Source organism: Egretta garzetta, unplaced genomic scaffold (assembly GCF_000687185.1).
Source record: "Egretta garzetta isolate BGI_Z169 unplaced genomic scaffold, ASM68718v1 scaffold404, whole genome shotgun sequence".
NCBI classification, from domain to species: Eukaryota; Metazoa; Chordata; class Aves; order Pelecaniformes; family Ardeidae; genus Egretta; species Egretta garzetta.
Genome location: NW_009259323.1, coordinates 923,934 through 947,788, shown reverse-complemented (window position 1 = coordinate 947,788; position 23,855 = coordinate 923,934). Strand labels below are relative to the sequence as shown.

General features: G+C 41.3%; 1 protein-coding gene across 5 annotated transcripts in view; it reads left to right on the top strand.

Annotated features, from left to right (window-relative positions):
• Positions 1-23,855, top strand: part of HTR2C (5-hydroxytryptamine receptor 2C) — a 96,798-nt gene that overhangs the window by 22,688 nt on the left and 50,255 nt on the right. Inside the window, exon 1 of one of the 5 annotated variants that reach the window (XM_035892170.1) lies at positions 18,163-18,231. The exons of the other annotated variants lie outside the window; for them this stretch is intronic. The gene's annotated coding sequence lies outside the window, so the exon portion shown is untranslated. Of the gene's footprint in view, positions 1-18,162; positions 18,232-23,855 lie in introns of those variants that run through there. 5 annotated transcript variants of the gene reach the window in all.

The window sequence follows — 23,855 nt, the reverse complement described above, 5'->3', positions numbered from 1 at the left end:
CTTGGTGCTGGTGAGTCTGCACCTCAAATACTGGGTTCAGTTTTGGGCCCCTCACTAACGAGAAAGATGTTGCATTGCTGGAACATGTCCAGAGGAGAGCCACAAAGCTGGTGAGGGGTCTGGAGCACAAGGCTGATGGGGAGTGGCTGAGGGACCTGGGGTTGTTCAGCCTGGAGAAGAGGAGGCTGAGGGGAGACCTTATCGCTCCTTACAACAGCCTGTCAGGAGGGGGGAGTGAGGTGGGGATCGGTCTCTTCTCCAAGTAACAAGTGATAGGACAAGGGGAAATGGTCTCAAGTTGTGCCAGGAGAGGTTTAGATTAGATATTAGGAAAAATTTCTTCACTGAAAGGGTTGTCAGGCACTGGGACGGGCTGCCCAGGGAAGTGGTCGTGTCCCCATCCCTGGATATTTTTAAAAGATGGGCTGACGAGGTGCTTAGGGACATGGTTTTGTGGTGGACAGGTACTGTTGGACTTGATGATCTTAAAGATCTTTTCTGACCAAATGATTCTATGATTCTATATCTAGTTCAACACACACTGTAGTTATGTAGCTGTTTGATATGAGCTGTTGTTAGATGGTGCTAACACTTCCATATGCAAGATTTTCTTCAGCTTGTTTGTGGACAGCTGGTGGTCTGTGAAGAGTTGGCTGTTGATGGCTTCTGTTCCTCATTTCCAATCCTAAAATTACATGAAATATTTTCTTCATCTTACTCTTCCGTGCAGCAAAATTGCCCCAAGACTAACCATGCATCTGTGAAGTGTGGGAATGACAGGATCCACGAGACAAGGTGCCTGGTACGAGTTGGTCTGTGCTAGAGAAATGCCTGGGAATTTCATAGGAAGCACCAGAAAGAGTCCAGTTGCTTTTAAGATTTTTAAAAGTTCTGGATCCACAGGAGACTTAGTCCCTGCAAACCAGCATCTCTGGCAGTTCGAAAGTGCTGGTTCTTCAGTGCCTGTTTCCCTCACATCTCTGTACCTTAGATAGCAGAGAAGCACGTTGCTCTCATCTGCTTGGAAATTTCTTTCTTGCTGCTGGTGGTGGGGCAGGTCCCTAGGTATAAAGCATGAGGATGACAGGTGGAGAACTCAGGCATCCTGAAAGTCCTTGAAAAAATGGGTCAGAGATACCATTGACTTAAGATCTGTGAGAAGCCGGTTTTAGCTCTTGCTCATGGTGTTTGCATAAGTTACAGATGGCTGATTTTTTTCTCCTCTGCTTTGTATCTAGTATACAGTGAGTAGTTTCCCCCGTCTCTAGTGAGACAGTGCATTGTCATTGCAATGGTTCATTACCTCACCATTGTTCTGTACACAATTTATCAACTCCAAACCAACTTCTAGAAAATGCCCAGTATGTTTACAGTATGGGCAAAATACTCGATAACAGAATTTGCTTTATGGATAATTAGAGGTTGGAGTCAGACCTATAGATAATACATTATTGAAATGGCCAGTTCTATAAATATGTTGATAAAATTCAGAGGTACTAGAGAGCAAATTAACAAAGAATAAAGGCCCAACTGTTCTAATGGCCCCAATGTAGCCCTAGATCTGTGTGAACAAATGTTTATGAGCAGAATTGGCTATACAGTCTGTGCATTGTGTACTTGCTTTCATTTGTAGTAAACATGAACAAAAGACTTTATATTCCAGTATTATGTACGCAAATCCAAGTCCTGGATCTATAGTATGTTTGGTGATGTTTGGTGTGCATTGGTACAGAAGCCAAACTTTAGACCAGTTCTTGAAAAGGCAACCAAACAAGTGAACTACAAAACTGTGCTCAAGATCCACAGCTCTGTTTTCAAAAAGCAAAGTCGCAGAAGGACACTCAGCTTTCTCCTTCTGATACCTGATATTTTCAGCACACCAGTGTAGAACCAGAAATCTTTGGAAAGACCCAGACTGAGCGTACTTTCTTCTTCAAGGCCTTTTTTTGTTTATTGGTCCTTTTAAGAGTAGCTAAATATAATATAACAATATACTTTTAATAGCACTCTGACAGAAAACTTTTTTTGCCTTTCTTGCAAAGTAGGTGGGTTTTATAATTTTTTTTCAACACCCTCAAGAAAAAACATTCATGAAGTTTCCAAAATAGGTGGTGTGATTTGTAATTGGCAAGTTAGCCACCCAGACTAAGGTTCATTCCCAGTACTACTTTGATGTGGGAGTAATGTTTTGTTCAACTTCAATCTGCTCTGCCAAGGTCAACTTCATAGGTGTGCAAAAATCCAGGAGATTCTTGAGCCTTCCTCAGGTGGAAATCTGAGAATGTGGGTTTTCTTTTTTCCACCCTGCCCACTTCCATCCTATGTGAAAATCAAGACAGAGGTGAAAAAGGTACACTTTCAAATTTCAGAAGAATGCCAGCTTGGATTTATGCCTAGTACAAGGGTAAAAGGGTTGAGCATTTCCTAACTAGGATTGTCATTCTCCAGTATACAGCGCTACGGTTGACTTGCTTCATATGAAAAGAACGTAGTTCATTTTATTTTGTAGGTACCAGAAAATATGTGGAAAAGTGACCCTACTGGGTTATGATTTTCTGCTAATGATTCACATAAGTTGCTCCCCTGGCTGAGTGTTCTTGAGGATGATCTTTCTGTAAGACGGAAAAATCTCAATTATTGTTTTCAGCAGAAGTTAAACAAGCTGCCATCTTGAGCAGCTTGGAAGTAATAAATTGTGCTGAACTGAGCTCAGCTACAGGCATGCATCCTACGCAAGGCTCTGGCCCTAGATGCATACAAACTACTAGCTATATTCCTATGCTCTGGGGACTATTATGTTAAGAAACATTTCGCTTTGTACAAAAACTGTGTGAGTGATATATGCCAAAATGACACACAGATTGTCACATGTTTGGGCTTTAATATGTTCTGTTTTCCAGGGAAAGCATCAATTACAGGTAGATCGACAGCCAGTGCACCTTGGGCACTAATGTCTGCAATCCCAGTGCTGCCACAGAATCAGGCTCACAGAAAGGCGGCCCCAAATCAACACAAGTTAAACAAACTTTTGAAAAGTTCTGAGGACTCTTACTTAGTTGAACCATAACTAACAGCAACACATTAAAAAAAAATTATCAGGTAATTATTAGAGAACAATAACATTGTTAGACTGACTGGGCTATACCCCAAGGGGCTGTCAATCACGGTTGTTATGAAAAGCAGAGCATTTAGAGGCTGTCAATCATACCTGTTTGTAAAAGCCAAAGGACTGCAGGAATCGTTACGCCTGAATTTACCAAATGCAGAAGTAACAAAAGCACCTGAGTCTCATGCAGACTGATATTACAGTTTATGTAGAAGTTCTTGCGTAAATATATGCCTTTATTAATCTGAAAATATCTTATGACACTGGGAACTTGGAAAGGTTTACTTTTCAGCTAGCTCCTTTATATCACTGATTTTTTTAAGGCTGCCTAAGTGTGTCAAATCTGGTAACAAAAAAGTAACTTCTGTTATGTTCCTTTGCTGTGAAGCAAAAATGTTGGAGTTAGCATCCAAATAGCAGAGAGCTGGTTCTTGGAGCCCTTCAGTTTCCTGGGGAGTTTCACAGATTTCTGCATATCCAAAACACTGCAGCAAATACCAGCTGGAGAATTTAAAAGGACTCAGAAAATCCTTAACGTGGAGGTACTCACCCATAGAGGCTATGAGAAATGGTCCTCATGAGACCAAAGAAAACCTATGGAACCTTGTGTCTGTTTATTTTTAAGAGAAGCATTGAACACGTGTACTCGCTTGATTTCAACCAAAAGAAGTGGTTAGTTGTTTGGTTTGGGGATTGGTTTGTTGGGGTTTTTTTTTAATCAAATTGAAGAGCTTTTCTCAGAAAATGGCTTTCTGATTATATCTTTCTGCATCTGAAAAAAAAAAAAAGGAGTTTCCTGGATGTCCTGGATTTGTAAATCACCACATTTTATAACTGAGGCCAAGTGGAAGCATGTGTCTGCACATTCAGTGTTTACAATGCTGTTTGAAAGCCTGTTTGTTACTGAATAAATCATGGATTTCTACTTCTTTGAAAGGTTTCCATTGAGGAATCAGTATTGTTCAGTTTTATCCCAGAAGACCAAGCACTTTCAGCGTGTTTTGTGCTCTTCCAGGCCCTGTGGGAGCCCCAGCACAAGTAAACCTAACATTGAGCCCTACCTTGGCATGAATTTTTACATTAAATTTTTTCTCATATTGGGAGCTTTGCTTTACCAGACACAACATCAGGAGCATGACCCAGCAGTTATTAGTGCAATGATGACCTCAGTGTCCTATTATATTGGGCACTTTATTAAACATGGTGGGAATGATGAAGGAGAAAGGGGAGGAGAAGTCCCTGCTCCAAATAATTCATATCCTGACCATCCTAAATAGATTTAGAAGGAAAAGGAAAAGGGGTTAACCTGCCCAAAGTCACCCAGTGAGCCGATGGCAGACCCAGAGGTAGAAGCTACATCTCTTGGACATTCAGAGGTTTTTTAGGTGGACATGGACCACACCACCTCCCCTGGTGGCATGCCCGCGTACTGCAGCTGCACTCACACAATTGATAGTTAATTCAGTGAATTTTTAAAGCATATGTTAATAATTAAACTCAAGTGGTTAATGAGTTTCTAGAGAAAAGATCAAATTATACTCTTCAAACATGGAGTTAGAATTTTGGCTAATTAGAAGAAATATGTTTTTCCTGTGAGGGGCAGTTGCTGAAGTGACAGTTTGGAGACTGTTGTGACAGCATTTGCAGAGATGGGTGCCAGCCAAAGAACAGAGCTTTTTTAGTATCTCTGGTAGTGTAGTAGTTTCTTTTGAAGGCATAATTATGCTGCATTCTTTGCACAGTTCATTAGGAAAAGAAAAACAAAGAACTTGCATTCCATGTGGTTGATGTTCACACATTTTTATCTTAGCATGATAGAAGAAGTAGTTAGATCCAGAGAGTAACATGGTGTCTCTCTCTCTTTCACTGCTAGCCTAATAACATAACTAGTGCTAGGTGGGAAACAGCTTTTCTAGCCCACAACTGTTATTTCAGAGTTAATTTTTTTTTTCCTGTGTGAAATCTCAGAAAGTGTAAAAATGTCAAAAGGCGTATGTAAACTAAAAATCTCAACAAGAAATAAATTTGGGTCAATCTGGGTCATTTTGACCTCCTGAAATCTTTGATTTGTATACAATTTTTAAGGTGATCTTTTTTTGCTACTGCTTTGTTAAATATAAAACTGAAAAAGTAATTTCAAACTTCAGGATTATTTTTGTTTTCCAACTGTAAAAATGAAATTTTCCCCAGTACTTTCTGTTGAGAAATGCAACAAAACTGTTTCCCGGCAAAAAAAGTTTCTGTGTTGACTTAACACATTTTTTTGGCAAGAAAAAAAAGTTTTGTGGAACTATTCCCAACTAACTCTAGTAATAAATATTCTCTTCATTGCATCTTACCATTTGCAAGCAAAATAAGTAAACAGGATTTTTACAGAGCCAGAATTTATCAGAGGTGTCAAGATAAAGCAGATCCGTTTACTTTGAGCAGTCTTTATGGCACAAGAGCATATGAGAGAATAAACAATCTTTACTAGTCGTTAAATGGACATAGCAGAACTGAACCATCCCATTCTTCTAGGAGATAGCAATTACTTTTTCACACCTCTGGTTTAGTCCCTTTATACAAAGGGGAAAACTGGATAAATACATCCCAATACCTATAACCTACCTGATACCAACACAGCCCATTGAACCAGTTATAAACGGTTTAACTCCCATTTCTGTTTAGTGATACCCCGAACTGCCCTGATATGGTGGGAAATCAGCTCCATGCTCCAGGACATCCAAGACTTTGTGTGAAGACTGTTGAGCAGTGATGCCTGATCTCCTCAGATGGAGACAAGGGTATTTTTAATGTCAAAAGGAGTAAGGGTCTACAGTAATGGCTTGTGCACTTGCTAGCCTTAGTTTCTGCATTTTGAAGAACCCCAAATTCTGCAGGGAAGAAGACACAGAAAACTAAAACATAATAACTACTACTAAAATGAATTAAAACCACACTAGTGTACTTACAGCAGTGCGTTTTATCTGCAATTTCCCAGCTTGTAATGAAATTGTTATGGGTTGGGCATATTAGGACTGATCTTTCAGACATCGGTGTCTCCTCTATGGCAGTGCAAGCACCGGGGTGGGCAGGAGCGGGGGATCTGTGATGTTGATCTTGCAGAGCAAGATCCTGGAGCGGCACTGGCACTCACACAACATGCAGCCCATGCCAGGGCCCAGAGGAAAGTTATGTGCAAGAGCTGCTGCTTTACTGACTCTCATTTTATGAAAGCTTGTGTACCTGTGACATGTATTGCAGGGATTTTATGGGGTAATTAGGAAAAAGAACCCTTCCTGCAATTCTCTGTTGGTTTATTCACACTTGCAGAAGCCTTTTCCTCTGCCTAGGGCAAAGGGAAACTTTTCCTGCTGCAGAAGCTGGACAACTCACCAAACCCAGTGACAGTCCCCCAGATTCGTAGAAAAACATAACATGGGGCTAGCCGGTTGGGTATGCTGCTTCAACATTTTCAGGCAATTTGCACCATCCTCCTTGCAGCTGAGGGAACTCTTCCAGCCTGCAGGAACATACAGTGGAGATGTTCCCTTGTTATATGTATTTTCTGTCTGTAACTCCAAGCTATGAGCTGTGAAGATAAATCATAGCAGCTGTGCCACATTTGTTTTGGAAAGAACCTGGTGGTACCCCAGGATACAGCTGTCATGGGGAAAAGGAGGGGTGGAAGATACTATTTTCAGTCATGTAGGAAGATGGTGCTCAACTCTGAATTCTCCCCAAACCCCTTCCAGGTAAGAAGGTCCCTTCCCAGATAACAGGGATATGAGGCAAAGGTTGTGATAGAGGAAATGCCCCAAACCCAGGCGTCTGTTTTTATTCTCTTTCCTTTTACTCCCCTGGATTTTTTTTAGAAAAATAAATTATTAATAAGTTATTTATTACTGACAAATGGATTGAGATAGAAATCATGCACATATTTTATATATATATATTTGTGCACATACATATAAGGCTTATTACCTTCCAGTCTGAGCTGGATGGTGCTAAATTGGGAAGAAATCATGGTAAGCCATTCTGGTAGAGCCCAGGCAGGGTCTATTCTTAGATCTCACAAAACGGTGCAGAGCTTGGTATTCTGGGGAAAATCTTACAAGCACCAAAAAATCTTCTAAAATAAGGGATAGTCCTGGCACAGAGGAATTCCCTGACGGTTTGTTGCTGTCACTGTATCAGCTCAGCAAGCGAGGCATGTTGAAGCATGGGGGGAAGAGAGGAAGAGGCTTAAGTGCACAGCTGCTGTTACTCCAAAATCAGGCTAAAGCTCATAAAAATCAGCACACCAGGCACACCTGGGTATGGATGGCTTTGTTTTTGATAGCTCTGTGTGAAGTATCTCAGAGCAAACATGTTTCACGCTGCCTGTATTGATAAAGAGATCTTCTAAATAACATTTATCTAAGCAAGAAAAGAGGTAAGAAGATGTTATAGAAGTTTTTGATGTCCTTGTCTTGTCCAGAATAATTGTTTAGGACTATAGCTTTGCTCATCTATTATTTGTGTGCATTTTGTATCATTGAGAGCCTCTCTTTTCTGTCTTCAGAAAAGTGTAGAAAAAGAAAATTACACAATTAGGTGATCACCTCTGGGGAAAATGTGATTAAGCAGCATAGGCTGGTGGGTTAAAATAGCACAGTCCTATCTGCTTATTTTGTCAGCCCCTGGGTATCAGTGCAGCAAGCTGTTCTTGGGGGTCCTGAAGGACAGAAGGTTAGGATGTGTGGGTTTGCTTTTTTTTTTCTGTGTGCCAATAATATTTTCTTTTGGCCTTCCACTTAAATTTCTGTTGTGATACTGGCAGCAGAGGTTAATTCCTTCTCCAAAGCAGTTTCAATTTGGGGTCTTCTTACTAGTAAGCAAACATGTTCAGCTGACTTACCAGCACAACACGTGCAGGCAAAAGGCTTGTGAATGTCAAAAATATTCCTGTTTTAGGAGGTTTGTTGTTCAAACTGCGCATGCACTAAGTTTGTATGGACTTTGGCTCATGTTAAGTTTCTGTGATGCTCTGTAGATTTATTTTTTTTTTTAAATAAAAGGTTTTCCAGCACAAACGAGGTCTCTTGGTACTAGGAGCTCCTCTCTTGGGCCATAATGCCCCCCTGTGCTGTGGGATGTCCTGCTGGCAGGCTAGCTCCTTGCTGGCCAGCTGTAGGCTCTGCTGTGGATGCTCCTTTCCACACAAGAGCAATTAGTTACCATCTGACAACATTAAAAACTTGTTTGTTACCTGTCTGAGCAAACATCCATAGTGTTACAGGGGAAACTTGCCCTGATCTGGTTCATCCCAGAGACTGATTTGCCCCAGCTGTGGCCTAACCAGACTGTGGATCCCACTTGCATTATGCTGGAAAGGGATAGGGTGCCATGGCTTGCTCACAGCGCAACGTACAGGAGCATTAGGGCCTTGTTCCCTGCTGCCTGGCCTCTCCTTAGGTTTGCCACAGTTGAGAGATGCAAGTTGGAGTGTGGGTTTGTTTGGGGAAGAGCAGCATTGTGGAACCCTGCAAACTTAAACGCTAGCTTTGGGGAATACAGTGTGTTATTCTGGGGACATCTGCAAACAGTGTTGTGGTAGAAGGATGGTGTCAAATATAAAGTTTGAACCCTTCCCTTAAATTTTAACTGTTCTGCATGTGGAGCTTTTTAAGAATCTCTCACTGAAGCTTTTGAGTGCAAAGTCACTGGCCTTGAGAGCCTTTTAGAACCATGAGTCAAGTGCCCAAGATCAGAAAATAATACACCCTGCTTTTGTAAATATAGTTTGCTTATATTTGCTTTCTATTTTTGAAGCCTTTAGGAGATGTGTTTTTCATCTTTCATCTGCAGCCGTGAGACCTACTGCCTCAAAGGGCTGGGATTTAAAAACCCAAGGCACAAGATACTAAAAGACTTGCGAGAAAAACCTGTGACAGTTGGCAACGCTAGGCTAGTTTCCCTTTTCCCAAAGTAATATGAAAGCAGGAGTCTGAGTAACTCACGCTGCTGTTACCTCTCATAACTGGACTGTGCTTTTGCGGCTTAAAAGAAATGAAGTGAAAAGAATTCATTTGTTATTAAATAGTAGCAAGTGGGACCAAGAAATGTTTTAGATGCTTATCAGAATTCTTTATAATGTTGTTTAAAGATTGAAATTCGAGCTTTGTCCTGTATTTCAGTAGTTCCTGTAAAAAAGCTTATTCTGTTTTTTTCCTGTTATATGTTAAGATTCAGACCTGTGAGGTGCTATCTCTGTTTCTCTCCTGGGAGCAAGCTGCACAGAGTATTTGGCTTTGATGTAAGCTCTTGCTTTTCCTGGGTCTTGTTTTACTCGTTGTATTTTAAATATACATATTATTATAATGAGCAAGCTACCAAAATATCTCTAGTTCTCAACAACTAAGGCCTGTTCTTCCAGCCTTTTGTACCCTGCCCTCCCAATTGCACTCCTAGGTGTTGTCACTGAAGCCTCACAGCTCTTCTGGAGCTTGGCAAGAAGTGACCCTTTCTGTAAGTTGTCGAACGAAGTGGTTTTATCTCACTTGCTGTGTAAGTAGCAGAACTTGCTTTGTTCTCGGTGGGCTGCAGTGGCGTGGTGAGTAGGATCAAGGGGAGAAGTGCAGCGTCGTTGCTCCTGAATCAATCAGCTGCTCTGATTCAGAGCTGGGTCTTGTAGCATTTCAGGGCTGCTGGGCTGCAGCACGGTGCTGATATTTTTGGCAGAATAAAGCCCTTCTACATCTGAATGACTACAACGGTGCTTTTATCTAGAAAGTGCAAAGTATTTTCTTTCAGTCTTCTAAATGAATTTAATGCTGTAGAAGCATCAAAGACAAAAAATTTTGCTTGGTACTCTGATGCTTCATGAATCCTCAATGAAGTTACAGTCTCTAGTTTTTTGGCTGTTGGGATTTTTCTGCTTTCCTCCTCAGTTCTGTGCTTGAACAATCTCTGCCCTCCCACATGGCTTTGCTGGGGCAGTGAAAGCAGGATTAAGTTCACATTTCCTTACTTTCAGAGATTTTCTCTTCTGTGCCCAGGGCAGAGTTGCCTGCTGGTTTTGTGGGGTTCAGGTCCTCACATCTGGTGAAGTTTCTGTTCCTGAGGTCAGTATATGCCATAGTAATAATACTTACACCATCCCTTGGTGCTCAGCAAGCGTGATGTTGTACAACTTGGCTGGTAATGAGAGCACTGTAAGATAACGTGCCTACACTTGCCATTGGCTCAAACAGGATCCTCTTTCTGTTCAACTTTTTTTTTATTGATACAGAGACAAGCTACTGCGAGAGGGTTTCTTGGGTTGTATCAGCTGTGCTTGGGTGACTTTCTCCAGTGTTTCAGAGGTGTTTGGTTTCTAATGCTTTGTATCTCAACAGCTCTCATAGCCGTACATAAACACCAAGACTGCAGCTAGGTTCAAAATCCTCAGTTTTGCTCAGGAGCTGTAAACTGATATTTCTACCAGTTATGTTTAATGACTGCTGGTTGCTGCTTCCATTCCTGAGATTTCCAACAGCTTGTATGGTGTTCCTCGCTTTGGTGGACGTGTCTGCCTTCCTCCGGTCTTCCTTTCTGCTGCAATATTTCCGGGTGTTCCCAGGTGTGTGTTTTGGTAGCGTTTGTCTGGAATAAAGGCGCCTGTTTTGCCAGATCTCCTTGCTTTCTCTGAAGTTCTGGCAAGTTCAGTAGCATATCACCACCAGCGCAAGCTTTTGCTATCTACTACCTATTTATGTTCTTCTTGCTCAAAGGGGTTTTCCAGCAGAGACCATCATCCTGTTTTGTGTCAGTATCTTTGTTGAACTCTTTGGTTTTTTGACAGCTCAGACTTGCAGAACAAAGCACTCAAGTAAGATATTATTCTTAATGACACCGAGAGGCCTGTTAACACAGAGTTAGTTCTGCCTAGGGCAATCTTATGGAAACTCCTGTGTTGTAACTGGAAACAAGGCTTGGGTTGCACTCCGTGTGAGAATTTCTCCTCTGTAAGGTTCAGATGTTCATGTAGCTCTGTGTTACGGGCTTCTGCATCCTGCCTTCCTCATCCTTATGTAAGGATCACATATCAGCAGAAGTGAATTTGATTTTACTTTGGGGAGTTACAGAGATGTTTCATTAAAGGGCCTGCAAGCCGAAGTCGTGAATTCAAAGCCGTATGCTCACAGATCAGCCGGAGTGCCTGGCCCGGTGCCTTTTTCCCCCAAATCATTAAGGAGATAACGAGTAGTGATGGCAGCAGAAGTTTGTGCCGTGTCCCCTAGTCCGCCCAAATCATTAAGGAGATAACGAGTAGTGATGGACTAGGAGACATGGCACAAACTTCTGCTGCCAAAGGTCACAATTTCAGCCCTGCAGACTGATCCCACCAGCAAGGTGCTGTGGCTCATAGCATCATCAATGGGATGGGAAGTGCTCCTGTTGACCTGCATGGATGAAGCTGACTTTGGCCTCACTGAGTAGTGTTTCTAACTGTTATTTGTGCTTCTTTAGTGCAAGAAAACTGGGAACTAAGAAATGTTTGCTATGTCTTTGACCTTTATATGCAAGTCTTCCTTGAGGATCAGAAGTGTGTAAGAGAAAATCTATGCCAGTGTAATTTAAAAATTATATAATTACATTTGTTACCTCATTTGCATATGGAAGACTATTATTGCCTGTTAATTAATGGAAGTAACATAACTGTTTCATTTTTAGAGTGCTGCCATTTATCAAAACATGTTTGTAATGGTTATGCTGCCTGGTGTAAAGTTGCTTAAAATATTGGGTTACCTGGCCTGATGCTGCTTGTTATACAAATAAATGGTCATGGGGATATTTAATTAGTTGTTGGTGGGTTTGGAAAACAACTATAAGATGCACTTTTACTGTCATAGAACTCGAGAGATGTTTGCATTGTTATTGTGCAAATATACCCAAGCCCTGTTTCTGCAACTGTTCCAAACGCTGGTCTGCTGATACAGGGGAGAAGATCTGCCTTCAGCTGGGATGTGCAGGAAACGTGCCCAAATAAATGGGAATGATACAGGACTCGGGGCTTTGGGCTTCTGCTCTTTGGTTTTCCTGTTTGCCAGTAGGTCAACAGGCCAGCATAATTAATTAATCTAGCCTGCACAGAAGTTGTATCTATTTGGCACAATGTGTGCGTGTATTGGGAATCCCAAACTACTGTTGATGGAGCAGGAGTGCCTGTGTGGTGCAGCACATGCTATGCAAAGACAGAGCTGACTCCCAAACACAGCCTGGCCGTGGTTGTGCCGTACTTGTCCCCACGCTGATCAGCAAAGTAATTAATGGGCTGTGTACCCAAAGAGATGGCTCTGCTGCTGACTCCTCAACCTTAGTTCATGTCTCTCTGTGCGGTGCTTGCTGTGTGCTATTGTTGTCATCACAAACTAAAGTGATTTCTGCCTCAAACTGTTAGTTTGTTTGAACTTCTCCAGCAAGAGACCTACCCTTAACTCAAAGACTTCAGATGTCAGAAAACGTACCATGCCCGTTGCCTTCAAATATAGTTTTGCTCCTTGTGAGACCAAACATAAAATAATTAAATTCCAGCTTAACTGGAGTTGGTGGGAAAATTCTCATTCACTTAAAATCAGCAGTGCTGGCACCTGAATTATTTTAGTTTGTGGTGATACTGAAGTTGTTAGAGATCAGAAGCCAGGAGTGATGGACCTGCCTGTTGTTTCTAATAGAGTAATTCCATCCTGTGATGGGCTGCTTGTTACCAGAGGAACAGATGTGTTTCTCTTTCAAACATGCTTTACCCAGGGCAGGGAAAATGTTTTTCTCCACTTGACAACTGACGGTTTGGTAATTCCTTAACTCTGAGCTACTCACATAGATATTGCCTTGCTGACAAAGTGAAAGCAATTTAGTAATCACTTGCGAGAGAAAATTGACTTCATTAGAGTTCAGTTGCCTTTGTTCCAGCCATTAAAATGCAGACGCTACCTGATTCATATATAAACTGGTTTGATAGTTTTGTTATTTTTCCTTAGTAGAGTTTATTAAAAGTGTGTTTGACCACCTCCCTCTGATATACTTGTGCCCGTGTGACCTGCATAAGGAGGTGTTGGTCTTCTGTCACCCATCACTTCTGCGGGGACGGCTCTCTTTGGGTCGCTGACCACAACACAGTAGTCATCCCCAGCCTGGCTGGAAAACCCTGCTGGTGCACCTGGCAAATTTCACCTAAATTTTAGGTAAATGCAGGAAAAATATTCCTTTAAAAAAAGGAAATGGCTGCTTTGCATCCTGTTTGAATGATACCACTTCTAAATACCAGTGTTCCTTTACTTCTAAATGCTAGTTTTCCTTCGTAGACTGTCCTTTAGACCAGGGGTTGTATTTACATTATAGTGTTTGCTTCTGTGCTAGTCTTTAACCTTCATATTTTCTCCATCTTTATATTCCTGGTTTTGTCTACAGCTTCTCCCTGTTTTCATTTTCTTTGCTGTGGTCCTACACATTTTGTTAATGCAGCCAAGCATCTGCCTGCTCTTTGCAGCACCAGCCACCTCTGCTGCAGTTTCAGCATGCCTCACGCACTCTGCTTGTGGTAGAATCCAAATTGTACAACATCCTTCTTTCATGTGCATGCTCATAAGGAGAACCGGGTTAATCCAAATGGCATCAACTTTCATAGACCTCCTTGCCTTTCACGTCATGCTAGAAAGTGAAGTATTTTCCATTATGTTTCGTTTTTCCTGACTCATTTACTGATGTCATAGATGACAGTTGTGTCACTGCAATTTGCTCCCATGGAAATGACTCCTTCACACGTGTGCGTGGCATCCGACTCCTCACTCTTCGCTTCTTACATAATTCGGGAGCTGTCAGAGCTCTACCCCAACGTGCCCATCTGTCTATTCTCTCAAAGTTAATGAGCCTTTTTCTTCTTGCTTCAGGCATATTGCACACCCTGGCTTATTCATAGATGATATCTATTAAAATTGTCAAATGCTTTAAAAATTAAATTATTTCTCTAAATAAAAAGCCTGCTTCTAATCTTGTTGAAGATTTTTTCAATGCAATTGGCCTATTTTCTAGTTACAAATCAAGAGTGACTATACTGAGGTCTGTCTGACCAGAGGGGTGATTGGGCCTTCTTGTTTAATTGAAGATATTTGTGATTTACTACAGTGTAAGAGCTCAGAATCTGCCCTTGGCTTAGTCTGAGAGCATCAGCATGATGCAGAATTTACCTGGAATAAGGCATCCAGATTGAAGTGACCTCTCATGGCACGAAGCAGTCAGCAGGGGTGGGGGTGTTTGTTTGCTTTTAGAGCCGTGGAACATACAGAAAAACATTTGCTGTTAATTACTACATTTCTCAAAAGGGTGAAAAGAAATGAAGGGAAAAAACATACAGTTCGTAATAGAGTTGCTTCATCAGTCTAAGGAGAATTAACGTGAATTAGTAGTATGAAATAGTAGGGCATTAACTGAAGTTAAATAACAATAAGCAAAGTAGGGGAAAATAGCTCAAATTCATGTCATTGTATTAAGAAAATCAGTATAAATTTAGTTCATACTGGAGTGTGGTTTCCCCAGAACAATTTTGGGGAAAAAGGAAAAGTAATTAAAGATTTTTAATAGTCTTTCTAGCTTTTTCTTTCTTTATTACTAAACCCAAAGCTGATCAAACATCTTGATTTCTGGCCCCTTCTGTCTTTCAGCTATAAGGCCTAGGAAAGGAATTAAAGAAATGAAACAAAATACTGTTTTTTTTAAAAAATCAGGCTAATAAGACTTTTTTTAAAAATCTAGATAATAAGATTTAATCAAAAAGCCATGTTGTTAGAACAAATTTTAAAAGGTATTGAACTGTCTCTATTCAATGCTGAAAAGGGAAAGCAGGCTTGCAAGGTGCCTGTGTACATAGAATCATAGAATGTTTTGGGTTGGAAGGGACCCCTAGAGGTCATCTAGTCCAACCCCCCTGCAGTGAGCAGGGACACTGCTAACCAGACCAGGTTGCTTACAGCCCCGTCCAACCTGGCCTTGAATGTTTCCAGGGATGGGGCCTCCACTACCTCTCTGGGCAACCTGTTCCAGTGTTTCACCACCCTCATTGTAAAGAATTTCTTCCTTATATCCAGTCTAAACCCACCCCGTTTTAGTTTTAAAACCATTACCCCTTGTCCTGTCACAGCCAGTCCTGCTAAAAATATTGTCCCCTTCTTTCCAGTAGGCCCCCTTTAAGTACTGAAAGGCTGCAGTCAGGTCTCCCCGCAGCCTTCTCTTCTCCAGGCTGAACAAGCCCAAGTCTCTCAACTTTTCCTCATAGGAGAGGTGCTCCAGCCCTTGGATCATTTTTGTAGCCCTGTGCTGATCAGAGAAAGAAGGGAAAATGGGTGAAACTTGGGATCCTGGATTTTGGGAGGAAAGCTGGCTGGAGGGAGGAGTGCTGATGGCCCCTTGGGCTGAATCTGTGGGTCAGCCTCCTTGAAGCTCGTCTGGGTGCATGTCAATGGGAGGGTGAGGTCAGTAGGGTGTGGGTAACCCATGTTACCACCCTGTGGTGCTGTGGGTGATGATGGAGCAGCTGAGGCGCAAGTTCTAATGATGTGGGAGTGAGGAAGAGGGGGTGAGAGAAGTTGGTACATAGAGAACCCTGTAATCATTGAGATGCTAAAGACCAGTTAGATGATTGATGTAGCTGAAGAAGAAAATGTACTTTCTTGCAAATGCAGAACTTGCTAAGAAAGGCAGAGGAGTACTTGCAATTCAGAAATGTGTACGAGAGCCCTTGCCTAGATATTACAAACCTGCCTGTGCAAGGAATCTCTTTTCTTTGAAGTGAGAGTCACGACTACAACCCTGCCTCAGTGAAGCCTATAGAACCAAGTGCAATGGGGACACAGGGGTGGTGGTGGTGGTCGGTTCTGCTTTGTTGGAGTCTACCACATGTTGTCCCCTTGTATGGTTAAACAAGCCAAGCCTTTTAGTCTTTTCTTCTCAGATGACTCTCTTGTTCTGCTGTCCCCATGGATGAGTGTAGCTCAGCCACACTCGCTTTGCCCAGGCTCTGAGCTGGCTAGGTATGTGCCGGTGCTGGTCTGCCTGGCTGTGTCCATATGGCACAGCAGTCGCTGGTGCTTTCTCAGCTTCTCGGTGCACTAACACATCTTAGGCGTGTCTCCATGGCCTGCTGCCTGGAGCTGGCTCACAGGCAGGATGCTCCTGCCCATGAATGCACAGGCTTGTTCCTGTTTGAATGATCTTTCTTGAAAACAGAAGATTATTGAGTAAAAATACAAGTATTAGGACTCAAGTGTCTTGTGCCAGTGGAATTAATTTCTCCTTATCTTTACAAGAAATCCCTTGCTTGGTGTATGCATATATAGCTTAGATTATATTTGTCTTTCATGTCCCTCTTGTGCTGACGTGTGGCTCAGATGCTGAAGTAATTATCTTTGTTTCCAACTGATAAACTCTTAGTTTACAGCCAAATTCTCTTAGTTATTTATAGTTTGTATTATCACATTTCATTGTTAGTTATGTGATTAGTTCAGTCCGCAAAGCCATTCAGCTTCTCCTGTGTGATGTTCCAGCCTTTCCCAATGTGGGTGTTGCATCCTGGTTTTGAATCATCAGTACATTTAATTCCCAAAGTCAATGTTTTGGTTTGGCATCACTTAAAAAAAATAAAAATAAAAAAATAAAAAAATCAAACTTTGCCATCCTCAGCAAACAGCTTACTTCCAGACCAGGGCTTGGTTTTTCAGCCTCATCCATTTTCATCTCCTCTGCAGCCAGTTCCATAGTGGTTTCACAATTGCTCTCTTTGTCTCTTTCTCTGGAGTTTACCTAATAATTTCCCTTGTGACACCGTATTAAATGATTTAATGAAGTCTGTGTATATTGGAACCACTGCTTTGTTTTGGGGGGTTTGGTGTTTTTTTTTTTGCCTAGAGAAGGGGGTGTTAAAGAACAAACAAACAAAATCCCAAGACACTAAGTCAAGACTGTTACAATGTACATCTGGGAAACTCATGTTGCATTTTATAGCATTTTCCATGTATCTTCATGTCTTTAATTTTCCTTTAAAATCTGTTCTGAAATTTTGCCTGGTTAAGATCAAACTAAGAGGTTTATAACTGTGTTGGTCATTTTCTATCTTTAAATACAGGCATCACACAGACCAGTTCTTTTAACTGGTTCAGTCTGATGTTGTTCGTTGTCCTTTTGGGTTTTTTTTAATGCCTGTTGTTAACAGTTTTCTTTCCTACCTACTTTTGTCTTTAGGGTTTCCCTTAGTACTGATTTACCAAAATACCCAATTGTGATCGGTTTAGATCAGAGAAGTGTTGGTTTTCTGAATTTATACTGTCATCTGTCCCCTTTCAGGTCCATACGAATCAGTCTTCCCAAGAAAGAAAGAAAAACAAACAAACCAACCTTGCATTTTTGCAGTTGTCTTTGTGTGTGTGTGTTTGGGTTTTGGTTTTTTGGGGTGTGGGGGTTTTTTTTCAAGGTCTTTAAGGAATTACTTAACTTACCTTTTATCAGTCTTTGTTCCCTAACGTTCCTAGGATCCAATGTATTCCTCATATATTAAATAGCCACGTCAGAGCCTGTAAAACTGGAAGAGAAGGAAAAATACAGCTGCCAGGTCATGGTCCCCTTCTCTGCTGGGGAAGGCAGTAGAGCATTTCCATAGACCTTAAGGAAGAGTTGCAGTGGTGGGACCAGAGCTTTGGTGTGTAAGTGGCTGCATGCTTCTGAAGCTGGGTTTGAATCACTCTGTGAGCATTATCCATACAGTAGTAACCTTTGGTTATTCTTGCTATGAATAGCTACATTTTCTATGTAATTGTTCTTATATCAGCTGTTGCTATGTATGAGATACAGATAAGTCAAGTAACTCATGAATATTTCAATAATCCCTTTTATGACATTGTACAGGTATGTGAAAACACATATTTAATTATACTGTTATAATAAAAGCCCTGAGTGGTTTGTCAGTTTGTTAGGGACACTTTTTATTATGCTTTGCCCTTTGCTTTGTTTTTCCCTGGCTTATCTGATGCTGTGATTTTTTTTATTTTTTTATTTTTTTTAAGATGCTCAGGCAGCACTGACAACAGGAGGGACATTCCATGGCATATATTAATAATGCATCACCACTTTAGGTAGGAAGCTTCTATTAAAGAGCTTATAATTTAGAATAAATAGTGCTCTGAGCTTTGAATTAGAGGGTTCTGCACGTTCAGGTGCTTACTGGGAAAATGAATTTAAGGGAGAGGAGACTTCAGCCATGTGAACCCCATGGTGAGCAGCCATGTCCTGGTGGCGTACCAGGCCGTGGCACAGGCGTGATGGGTTGAGCCGCCTGAGCCCAGGGTTCTCCCTGGATCATGTGTGGAATGTGGTGCAGGATGTGCCCCACATCACTGCATAATAAATCCCAGTTTCTTCATTAGAAAAGGAGTGATGTTACCCAACTGGTCTGATTTTGGAACACAGAAAGCTGGAGAGAAAGGAAAGCTACAAAGGCAACATCAAAAGATTTCTTGCTTGATTAAGAAATTTGCCTTCTTAAGTAACACATGAGTTGCCACTATTCCCCTAAAAATGGGCACATGTCTTTTATGTAATGGTGCGTGTGTGTTCATGCCATGACTCATGGTCTGGCCTGGTGAATATTCACGTTCTTCCTTTCCAGATTGAGTGCTGCTCTCTATTACTGTTGCAGAGTATGCACAATGACTTAAGAATGCCAGGTTCACTTTCACTGAATGTGAGATTTCCCCAAAAACGTAATTTCAAAATAAATCACTTCATGATTATTTTTTATTTAGATGCTTGTATGTGTTTAGATGTGTTTTCCTGTGGGTGCATATGTACTGGTAACAAATGCCATATATATGGTAACTTAGAATGATGAAGATATTCAACCACACATAGGATAGAGCACTGTGCTTCAAAAACTGCTGGAAATTGTGGAGTCTTCTGTGTTGTGAATGAGAGTCTTTACATAATTTGATTTAGTAGCAGTTTAGAATTTATTTATGCCTCTATAGAAAATCCCAGGTTTGGAATGTGGTATTTTAATAGCACTCTATCACCAGTCGATTAACAAGGTGATTCGACAAGATTTGTTTTAATCAAAACAGTGACCTAGTTAAGGGTTCAGAAATGGCGGGGTTCACTCTATTACTGCATGGAAGAAGCACACAAAGGACAATTAAGTTACACTCGAGTTGGAGTGGTTCACAGAGAGACCGTGGATGCAGAGAATGAAGAGGACCTTCCCGCTGAGTCACAAGGTTCAGAGCAGACCCCCTTGCTTTCTAAACTCCTGAGAGGAGTCTAGGTGCAGCTCAGCCCAATCTTAGTCTCAGACTTGGTCAATGGTTTATGTCTAAGGATAATATGTCTCTAGCAGCAGTCTAAGACTCAATTTGTAATTAAATCACACATTTACAGGTTACTTAATTTGCACATGCATACACATAGGTATGATTATATATATACATATATATATATATATGTAAAGGTATACCTGCTAAACATTCCCCTCAATCTCAGTGAAATATTCTTGCCTAATGTCTTGGCATTTCTTGACAGGTGAGGGTTGAGCCACAAGGAGTGAAGGGTTTCAGCCCAGACTCTACAGTCAGTTTTTGGCAATGGACCTCCAATTTAGCAAACTGAAGAGTTTGCAAACTCGGAGCGTTTTCCCACTCAGAAGGAGCTGCTGGTCACAGCCCACTGTGGTCCAGGAGAGCTCAAAGGGCCTCACATAGGACCAGTGTTTTACAGGGTCATGAGATGATTGGCTTTTGTCATTCATAAACTTGCACACTGACCATAATCCTGCTGGTAATTACTGGAATTCCAGTAACGATGGTACCACTTCGCTTGGGTGGCAACCCAGGTAAGGAACATTCCAAGGCTGTTGGGGATAACTGATTGTTCCTGTCCTCGCTGCTCGCCTTGACCAGTTGACCAGTCAACCGGTGTTTTTGGTACAGACAGTGCCACTCCCTGCCTCAGCCACATAGGAGTTCCTGGTACAGTTAAGGGGCGCTGTCCAACTCATTACACAAAGGCCAAGGTCTGGTGGGAATTCCTGAGGTTGTGAAGTGGTCCAGGAGAGAAAAGGGGTGCGGGGGACAGATGGACCACCACAGTTTTTAAATAGGTGTGGCTTTAAAACATGAAAGAGTTAGCTACAGGAAGCCAGGCAAGTGGTTTTGTTTTATTATGTTTTATTTGGAGAGCAAACTTTGCAAGTTCTCATTTCCAGACCTTAATGCTGTAAACAAAGAGCTGTCATGCAAAGCATTTAAGAGCAGAGAGAAAACTTGGTTTTCCTGTGAGTAGGAAAGAGTTCAATAGTACTTTGCTACAACAGCACTGAAAAGCTGAGGGTAAATAAACCCTACCAATAAGATTTTCCACCAGTGTTACATTTGATGTTTACCATGTCGTACCGCTGAATTAAAAAGGGAGTGAGGGGATGTCACCCCAGTGGTGGCACAAGGGGGGTCTGTACAGCTTACAAGAGCTGCCTTGGGGAAGTCTACAGACTCTCAAACCTCCGCGTGCCAGGGAACAAATACACACACGCCTGTAGGAATTGTTGACTTTTTAATGCTGGTATTGAATGCTTTCAGTTATTTATCAATAAGGATGAAGCAAAATCCAAATTTTAACTTACGATTAACTTCATGTGTGGTGGTAGGTGAACGTCCCACACAATAATAAGGATCCCAAAATACACCTGCCAAGGAGGCTGAGGGATGCTCAGCTGGTCTTGTTACAGAGGTGAATGCTTATTTACAGAGGGACATGCTTATTTAAAAAAAAAAAAAAAAAGCAGCTTGGAATGATATCTACACATAGAAAATATGAGCTAACTATGATGTAATCACTCCAAGAAGTTAGGACAGTATGTGATGAGACTCAGATTTATTCTGTTGTAGTATTTCTGTGTGTCTGAGCTGAGAGAGCAAGTTTATCATTGTGGGGAGTGGCAGAGTAGCTACATCTTCTTGTGAGGTTCCCAGGCGCTCGTCCACCAAGGGGAAATAAAAAACAAGGATGCTAGTCTTACTGCCAGAAGGTAGATTAAGATCTCTTCTGTGTGCTTGTATTGCCTTGAAATGTCTGGAAAAGAAATTAATGCCTTTCTGACTCAGCATGAGGGAAGATACAGAGAGGGAAATTAATGCTATTTGGTTTTGGACAGAATGGTAGTGATTCATTATTATGACCCTACAAAATATCATTACTTGAGCTTGTGTCTGAGAAAATCCATTTTCCTCTTGCTGTGAAAAAATGAAATATTCTTTTTTAGTTTGCAAGTAATTAAATAGTTATTTTCTGTGTTGGAATTAAAAAAAAAAAAAAAAAAAGTGGTAAAAAGCTGTTTGGGGAGGTTTCCCTAAGGTTTTAAGTGTTTTTTACACTGATTTATGTCCAGTACCTGGTGGGAAAATTTAAAAGAAATTCCAGAATTTCTTGCAAAACTGAAGAAGGGAGTATTGAATACTTCTTTAGAAAGGAAGTCCCTAACCAAATTGCTAGTAATATGGTCCCCAGTTCAAGAGTGGCTCTGGAAAGTATTGAAGTACTTAAAATTAGGTGTAAGCACTTCTCTGGACTGCATCTTCAGTTAACTTTGAAGTAGGTATCTGTAGAATAATCATTAGGTTTTGATTTTTCTTTTCCCACTGAAATGATTGTGAAAACGTGCCTCTGTGCTGATAGTCCACGTATTGCTTTCAAAAGACAGGAAGATTTCCTGATGCTACCAAGTGACTAAAATGATCTGGGGCTTTCTACGGTTGCCACTTTTCAGAATATACTTGAACTGTAGATTCCCCAGATTCCAATGACCCCAACAGGTGACCAGGGGTGAGGACTTGGCATTGCCGTGTGCATCTCCATGGTGTGATAGGGGCACATGTTGGTGCAGCTGTAGGGTCCTGGTCCCTACATCATGTAGACTGGGGTCCTCACGGTTTTGCTCTCTCACCTGGGCACATGGTTTTATTCCTGGCCTTGGGGAAACAAAAGGGGACAGGTTGTGCTGGTCTTATGCGGAGACTGAGTAGCAGAGACAAGTATAGGGTGTGCTTCCAGGGACAGGAGCTCAAAAACACCCCCAGGTTGGACAGCTTTGCTCAGAAGCACATTCCTCATCCAATTGTAGAATAATTTAGGCTAGAAGGGACCACTTGAAGGTCTCTTCTTGCTCAAGGCATTGCTAACTTCAAAGTTAGATCAGGTGTCTGAGGGTAATCCCCAGCTGTGTTTTGAGCATCTACAAGGATGGAGATCCTGCAGTCTCTCTGTGACCCACTTTGCTTGCCTGACCACTCTCACTGTGATTTCTTTTATCTATTTTTTTCCTTATTTTATGCTTTATTTCCTTAAATCTGTCACTGTGACAGTTGTTTCTTGTAGTTTTGCTGTGCAGCTCTTGGAGGAGTCTCAGTGTCTTCTCTATAAGCACCAGCAGGCTGCTGTAGACAGAAAATATGTCCCTGTTCAACGTGTTTTCTCTGGGCTGAAGCAAACCCAGTGCTGAACCAAATTCAGTATTTAATGTGCTTCAGCCCCAGTCACATTGGTGGTCTCTGTTAGACTTCTTGCGTTCTCATACACAATTTAAAAATAGATCTGCACAGAAATAGGGATGCATCTTAGTGCTGCTACAAAAAGGAGAAAGATGAGCTACAAATGCCTAAAATACAGAATTCTGTAAATATAAAATATGATTTTATTCAGTCACTAAAACTAAAGGGGACCTTCAAGGGTGTCATGAAAAGATGTATTCTAAAGCAACCTTCTGTTCCAAAGGAAAATGAAAATTAATTTGGCAATGCATTAAGAAAATAAATTAATGAAGATGCAAATAGCAGGAAACACAGACTTTACAGTGAACAATGAGCCTTAAATCTGCCTTCCTGAGCCTAAATTCTGTATCCTATTATATAATTTAAAATGATTTGCCATTTTGTAAAGGGCTTCATGGAGCTATAACAACTTAAATCAGCTGACTATCTGGCTCAGAGTTGTGAACTATCTGCAACTGGTTTCCTGTCAAATTGCAGTACTTGCAGTTCAGTTTACTTGACTCAGATTTATTTTTACCCTTATGGAGGTCTACTATCAAAGCCAAGGCTGAGGAAAAACTTTTGGTTTAAAAATATGCTTAATCTTTACCTCGTTGGCTTTCATCTGCTTATCAATGAAACGTGAATGCGACTCAGAATTGAATACTGCTGATAGTTTAGGAGGAAAAAGATGCTCGCATATGGCCTTTGCACCTTTGACAAGCCATTGGGCGTTGCTTGTTTTTCTTGTGGGGAGGGAATTGCTGAAAGTCATTGCTTTTGATCATTAAGTACTTTTGGTTTTTTACAGCAAGACGTACCATGGATTAATGTGTTATTCTCCTCTCTGAGTCTGCCTGAGACCCGGGTTCTTTTTTGGGCTAAATTGACAACCTTTGATTTCTTACCCAATTTCAAATGCATATTGTTAGCATTCAGGCTATGAGTCCCAGAGAGTTGTTAAATGATTTACGAGAGTGCAGGAGCTCTGCAGTCTGTCCAGGGGAGGCAGAATCCTGGCTGGGGGCTGGGGAACATCTCGGGTTCCCAGCAGGTGGCTGATTTTCTCCAGGAAAAAATGTTCTGAGCTTTGAAAGGTAAAAAAAAACCTAAAGACAAATGCATTTAATTCAAGGGAAAAAATAATTGTGTTTATTCCAAGAAAGGTTGGTTGGTTTGTTTTTTCC